This window comes from Alligator sinensis, unplaced genomic scaffold (assembly GCF_000455745.1).
Source record: "Alligator sinensis unplaced genomic scaffold, ASM45574v1 scaffold336_1, whole genome shotgun sequence".
Classification (NCBI taxonomy): Eukaryota; Metazoa; Chordata; order Crocodylia; family Alligatoridae; genus Alligator; species Alligator sinensis.
In genome coordinates this window covers 162,891-170,490 of record NW_005842917.1, presented here as the reverse complement: position 1 = coordinate 170,490, position 7,600 = coordinate 162,891, and positions in this window count along the sequence as shown.

The window sequence follows — 7,600 nt, the reverse complement described above, 5'->3', positions numbered from 1 at the left end:
AACAACGGTTCCCTGTTCATTTGGTCCATACCGCTATCCTACCCCCACTCAGCCTTCTGCTTTCCAAGGAGAAGGGTCTAAGCCTTTTTAGTCTCTCCTGGTATGGCAACAGCTCCAGGCCCCTGATCCTTTGGGCTGCCCTTCTCTGAACTTCTTCTAATTGTACAGCATCCTTTTTGGAGATGCAGGAACCAGAACGGCACAAGGGTTCAGATGTGGGAGTCCCACTGACATGTATAATAGCATAACAACGTTCTCTGCTTTGGTTTCTATTCTCTTCTTAATGTTGCCCAATATTTTATTGGCTTTTTAGGGTCACTGCTGGATACGGGACTGATTTCCTTTCCCAGGGAGCACCAACCTCTGGTTTGGAAAGGAGCAAGTTAAGGAGAGAATAGGATAGGGGTCAACACAATCAGGAAGGGCTGGGACCAAAGGCACAGGCTGGCCTGGGTGTGCAGAGCTATTATCTGCAGCTGGTGGTAATGTCCTCAGTGAGAGACAGGCCTGGACGGTCCCCTGGCTTGGCACTAGATCACAGCAAAGCAGGGCGGAAGGGACCTCGCAAGGGCACATCTAGTCCAGCCCCCTGCTCAAGGCTGCATCATCCCCGACTGGGGGTGGGGAGGGGGGTATTTGAGAGACAGTGCCCCTCATAATTTGAAGGGTTGCATTCATGGGTTTTAACTCTCTCAGTTTTGCACATTCCATCTAATAAGCCAGAATTTTAAGGATCCTGGGAGTAGGTCATTTGTAGCCAGCACCCCCTGCCCATGGGCCTCGCTCTGGCCATGCTGCCCACAGGGGAGGGCAAGGCAGGCTCCAAGCTCTGCTCTGCCCTGGCGCAGCAGCCACTGCCTCCCACCGGCGGCCCCCGGGGCCTTGGGCTGCCCTGGCGCAGCAGCCACTGCCTCCCACAGGCGGCCCCCGGGGCTTGGGCGCTGCTGCGGGGGGCAAGGGCTGTGGACCTGGGTCCCTGGCCCTGTAGCCCTGACAGCTGTGGGCCCCCTCCAGCAGGCCTGTGAGATAAGGGGCACTGTGGGTGGGGAGCGAGGGCACCAGCATGGTCCAGGGGCTGTGGGTGGTGAGTGACGGATTTGGGGGATTTTAATCAGAGAAGTTGCAATTTTTAAACAGAGGAAACCAGGATCCCTGTTCATCAGGCTCATCTCCCAGGCTCCTGATCATTCGTGACCCTGAGCTGGACTTTTTCCATCTCTCCACATCCTTCTTCAAGCGCAGGGCCCAAAACAGGACACAGGACTCAAGGAGAGGCCTCATCAATGCAGTATAGAGCAGAGGAATTGATACAGGCCCTGCTACATGTTCAAATTAAAGCCAGATCAAAACCAGCCGTAGAGTTGTTACATATCTTCAAGCACTGACTTCATGGCTGGTCGATTCTTTTCACTGCTAGACAGTCACATTTATCATGTGATCGTTACTTTGATCCTGTTGCCAGTCTAAGCTTATGGTGCGATTCACCAGTTCATTATGTAACCATCACTTTGCTCTCGCAGATGGGAGGCACAAGGCGTTCATGATGCCAGGAGATATGCAAGGAAAATGTTTAAACAAAGAACGTTTTTTAAAGTTACTGTGGGGATAGGACATAGTGTTACCAGATTTGCCCATCACTTTGGGGTGTGCTCATTTATTAGGGACACGTTTCTAGGGTCTTTGTAATTCTATCAATGTGCTGCTTGTGTTACTTGTGTTTCTTTATGGAGCTGTATCTCACTTCTACAAGTCCTCACCCCCAAGATATTGCAGGACTCAGTTTCAGTGGGGCTGGGTCCCTCCAGTCACCAAATCAGTCATACACACAAACACACCCAAATTAACGTGACACTCCTGACCCGGCCGGGTTGATCAGCATGGACAGGCTGACAGTCTCATATGCCAGGTATCAGTTCATTAAGGTAACAATAAACCGCAGTCAGACACAAGCACACGGGTGAACAGAAGCTCTCTGAATCCGGCTGGGTGTCCAGCTGACACCCGCACGGGCCAGCATTCAATTAATTAGGGCACGTCTGAGCCAAACTGGGGGCCCGTCTGAGCCAAACGGAGCCACCCAGCCTGTACAAGCTGATCCCCTTATGTGTTGCAAACTCAGCACGTCCCAATCTTTTGTCCTAACTGTCCTAGTAGTGGTAGCCTCTTGATAAGCAGGCCCCACAGTATTTCTGGGCTTCACAGGGATCTTTGGCTTAGGTAAAAGAAGTGTTGCTGCAGAGCAAGTGGGGAAGGAAAGCAGAGAAGGAAACATACACCCAGTTACTACCAGTTTGACTAGAAAAGCTATTTATTGGTAAGTATATGAAATATATAATGGTACTAGTAATAATAGACATGCAAGGGAAAACAAGCACAAACAATTACAATACTACCCTGGGTTCACTAAGTATTTGGGGAAACTTAGCTCAAGCTTAACTAATACAGTTCAGGTTCAGAAATCTATGCTACAGAGATAAGAGAGAGCGAGAGCTGGGGTCTCACCAGTCCAAGGCACTCGGGTTGCTTGCTGACAGGTTAGCAGTTAGCAATACACGAGCTGCACTTCTATGGAGCCAGAGAAAGTAATACGAAAGAAGGAGGGATGAAAAGTTCTGGCAAGGGCTGGACTTCAGGGGGTTGTTTCAGCCCCGCACAGGTATAGGCTAAACTAAGATTCAGCCTTTGTGGGTAGAAAAGGCTGGGGAGGGGTGCATATGGGATAGGGACAACAGAAGGGACCTGCATTGCACACGGTGTTTCCTTTTTCTTTTTATGGGAAAGTACAGGATGACTGACACGACATGTGTAATATGTGTTTGATAGACAATACTCAGGGATGTTTTGTATATACTGTGTAGAAATGAGATGACGGACAATATGATATCAATTCCGATGTGTTTATTATGTTAATTTTGAAGTCTTATGTTGTACTACCTTTTGTGAGGCCTCTGTTGGGGGTCGTTTTGAGCTTGTTTACTATGGTCTGTTTTCTAATAAAATGTTTTATAAAAAAAAAAAAAATGTTTGCTGACAGGTAAAGTTCTCAGCACGATCCTTGAAGGGAGACGATCTGTTTCTTCCAGCTTCTCAAGAACAACAGCAGATGGTGTCAGAGAGATTTCTTCTCTTGAAGCACACTTGCTTGCTGATTTTACAGATTGTTATACCCTCGGGTCACCTTCTTCAAAGTATTCTTTTAATAGTGGAAATAATTGTCTTTTCTCTTGACAAGGGGTTATCTGGTTTGGAACATCTCAAGAAACTGATTAACAACCAGGAAAAACATAAGGTTTTTAAGGAGTAACCAGACACTTAGGAGCCAGCTTGAAATTCCTATGAATAGCAGATATACTGGATGGGATACCTCATTGTTTCTTCAGAAGCAATAGATAGCTTGCAGCGTCAGGGCTTTTTATTTTTACCTGTTGTGAACAAGCCTCAGCTTAGCATATATTCCAAATCTTACTGTAGTCAGACTTAAGGGGTTTACTGAAATGTTCATAAACTTGGCGGGGAGGACTTCCACCAGTTATTTTAGGAAAAGTATGACAGCATTTGTGGTCAGGGCTCCAACGGGCTGGACGCTGTGATGAACCCTTTACCATTGTTCAGATGTTGCCCATACCCCCTCGGACTCGGTCTCTTGCCTCAGCATTCCCTAACCCGGCAACCAAGTTTTAGTCAATCAAGTTTAAATAGACTTCCCATAGTGGGACCAGGGAATGTAGGGCCTGAGATGCCTAGTAAACGTTACTTCTACCTAGTTCTGGTTGCGGGGGGCGTCCTTTGTAAATCCAGATTAGAATTGGTCTGATAAATGCTGAGCTGGGTGTGCGTAGATGTGGGTTGATTAGCATTTGGAGCACGGATTCCCCATCATGCCACGCTCCCCTGCTTCTCTGGTCCCAGAATTCACTGCGGCCTTTGCTTCAGGCTTCCATCTCCCTTGTGAATGAATTGTCACCTGGTTCCATCTGGGATGCAAATGAGACCTAGGGCAGTTGTTTCACTCTTGTCACCCTGATCTGGAGGGTCTTAGGTGTGTCTCCCACTGCATCTTCATTGTCTTTCCTAATCAGTTCTTGTTCAGGGAGAGGAGGGGAGGGGGTAGGGAATTTTTTGTGAGTCAGACAGGCTGCATCCTGTGCCAGGGCTCCCCAAGAACATGGATCTGAAAGGTAACAGCAACCGGCCTGCCCTGCTCGAAAGGGGACGCCGCCTGGCTTGGGCAGGAAGCCAAGCTCGTGGTGCTTGCAGCTCCAGACTTAGCTTTCCTGTGTGCTGGGTACAGTATATGTAGAGTGGAACTGCCCCTGGCCCAAGGGCCTGGCCATAGAAGCTCCCTGGAACAGCTGCGCTGACTTGTGTGGGCTGCAGTCTAGTCCAGCCCATCTACAGTTGCCCTCAAGGGGATGGGGCAGGTACTGTGCAGGGTGGCTTTGCTGCTGCCTCCCAGCTAGATCAGCCCCAAGCACCACATGTGGTTGTTCCCAGAGCCCGGGGGCTCCACCCCACTCATGCTGTGCCCAGTGTGCATAGAGGCGAAGCAAAGTCCCCTTGCGGTCAGGGCAGGGAGACTGCACCCTATCCCTGTGGGGCTGCATGGGCCTGGCAGGGCCCCACCTAGGGTGGCCATCGAGGTACCTCGAGAATAGAGGAGAGTTGCATTTATGCAACTGTCCCCACCGCTATGAACATTGCGTGCCTCTCGTGGCTGGTGGGACACAGCGAGCTCCTGCAGGCGGTGGTGGCGGTGAGTGGGGAGCTCCCGCAGGCAGCCACAGCGGTGGTGGCAGGGGTGGTGCCAAGCGCTGAAAAATAGAGGACATCTGGTTTCATATCAATAGAGGACAGAGGACCAGAAAACTGGACTCTCCTCTATAAAACTGTACAAATGGCCAGTTTCAGAGCTGTGGGCATTGGCATCCCCATGTCTAGGAAGGCTTTTCATCACCTAAAGAGAACCACACAAATGATCAAACTAACTATAATGACAATACACACAGAACACAATTTGGGGTTTTCATGTGTTAGGGCGTCAGCGACCACGGGGGCCTCCATGAAGTGTAGGGCAACTGCCTCTGGATACCGCATTACAAACCCCACAAGTTAAGATATACTTATTCCCTCTCTGAGTCTTATGCCTCAGAGGGCCCAAAACGTCTATCCTGTCTTTGGAAGTCCTCATCAACAACAGGGAAGGGCTGCAAGTGAGCTTTTCTCTTATCCCCTCTTACCTGTCCACTGGCACATCTCACAAGATCTGCAATAATCCATCACATGCTGGGCTAGCCTGGGCCAATACAAGTTTACCAGCAGCTGCTGGCGAGTCCAGCCCATGCCCATGCCCATGTGACCAGCACAGGGTAGATTCTGAGCCATGGTGGGCAGCTGTTGCCTGAATTGATGTGGCACCATGAGCTGGCAATAGGGCTTGCAGGACACGGCATGGTTCCTAGGCACCCATAGTGATAAAGGAGTCCCTTATCCCAGACTACCTGTTGTCACTGATCCAGGGTGAACTCTGTTTCTTGCTTCAGGTCCCCATTGGAGTTCCTCCAAGCTGGGGTTCGCTAGAACCTCCTGCTTCAACTCCTCTTGCCCAGCTAAGCAATCAGTGGGAAGCTCCGGTGCTTCCCTAAGGGGTGCCCCTTCCTCCACTGGACTTTTCTCTGCCACTGACTGATCAGGCCCCTCCACTCAATGGGGAGACTTGCTACCTGTACCTCAAATGGCTGGTGCCCCACCCCTTTGATGGTCAGGGTCTTTCCAAAGACTATATCTTAATCAATGACACACTGGCCCCTGATTCCACTTCCCCAATGATGGTCCTCCCATGTACTTTTACTTCCTCCCTGTGGGAGCCATCACCTCCTCTAGGTTTGTAATCCTGAAGATACAGGTATGTCCCTCACAGTGGCTTGGGGTCCTCCCCTCATTGCGCACAGCTGTTGCTCAGCTGACAGGCTTACTGGAGCTGCTCATCTTTGGGGTTAACACCAACAAGCATAGTAATAATAGTAGCGGTGATAGCAATGCTCATGACTCCTACTAGTCTTATGCAGAGGCCTGTCCCAGCCTATCCAGAAAGGCTCAGTACAGCTTACACACTCAATTCCTCAGAGGAAGGTTTAAAAACAGGAAACCCCCCTGACCCATGTAGCAGAAGGGGGCGGGGGGAGGATTCTCACTCAACTCCATGTGACAACCAGCAAAGCCTAGAAGCCTGGGTTCAACCCCATAGGGATAGCTACCCACAACTAATGGCCGTCCAACCAAGTGACAGGTTGATAAGTACCACCACTCCTTTATCTTTGAAATGAGTTGGTCTGGTTTTTAAAGTCAGTGCTGCTTTTTTTTCCCTCTCGAGACTGGGCAACACTGGCACCATGCCCCGACACCCAGGTGTGTCTTTCAAGAAACTTTTAGAAGTGTCACTCCCCACAGGGGATCCAGCCCTGCAAACCTAGATTTGGGGTGGGGCTGAGGTCCATGAAGAACCTGGATGGGATTTGGCGTTGGGCAAGAGAGGCAGCAAGCTTCCCTGGACCAGAAGCCGAAAGGGGCCGTGTGATTCTAGCGTGTATTTGCACCCACGTGTCAACTCTGCCCTGGGTCCGGTTTCTCTGTGTAGCGAGGAGACAGAGGCAGCTTGAGCTGTGGGTGGCTTCCAGTCAGATGAGCAGGGGCTGAGTGTTGCACCCTCAAACCAAGCAGATCTCCCAGTCTGCCTTTCCAGCTGGCCCATGCTCCAGAAGGACCTGTCTCTCTCCTGCCACCCAAGGCTGTTTGGGAGGGCCATGGGGGGGGGGCAGTGCTGCCAGAGCTGGAGCAGGAACCCAGGGCGTTACCCCCAGGCTGTCTCTGGCACCTTACATTTTATCTGGATACATACAAAAGAAGCCAAAGCAAGTTCCTCCCCAAGGGACACGATGTATTGGGATACTAGTAATCAGGGAACATACCCCAAGTAACAACATGCTGCATTTCACGAAGATGTCCTCATACACTTCCCACCCTTTCACAGGAGAGGTTGGACCTGCCACAGGCTGTACCTCCTTTCCCCCTTCCCGCATTTCCCCCAGAAAAGGCACTTAACTGTCCCCTGGCCACAGGCTCCTTCCAAAGTTCAGGGTCCTTGCTGCATAGCAGTATGGGAGTGAGGCCTCAAGTGTGACCAAATCCTGCACCTAATGGTTTGCAAAAGCCCAGTTAATCCTTGGCACAGTGGAACCTTGGCAAAGGGAACAGGCTCAGAAGTGACAGGGAGACCTGCCCGTGGAAGGGTTCTGGGCCTTGGTTGGTTCCTAACTCTCAGCTCTGGAGAGGGCAGACTACCCAGCCACAGGGATATAATGTCCAGTGCCAGGGTTTTCTGAGTGTAGACTGCATTACAGAGTGCTGCAGAGGGCAGGGGAGCAGCAGGCACCCAGGGGTACAGAGCTCTGGAGAGAGGCTAAGAAGCAAAACCTGACAGACTGAGCTCAGGGGGTGGCAGCAGCAGCTCCTTGCAGACCCGACAGGCAAGTGAGTTGGCCAAGGACAGGCGCTGTCTTGTGGGGGGTACCCTATTGGGAAGGCACTTCTCCCTAGGAGGGGG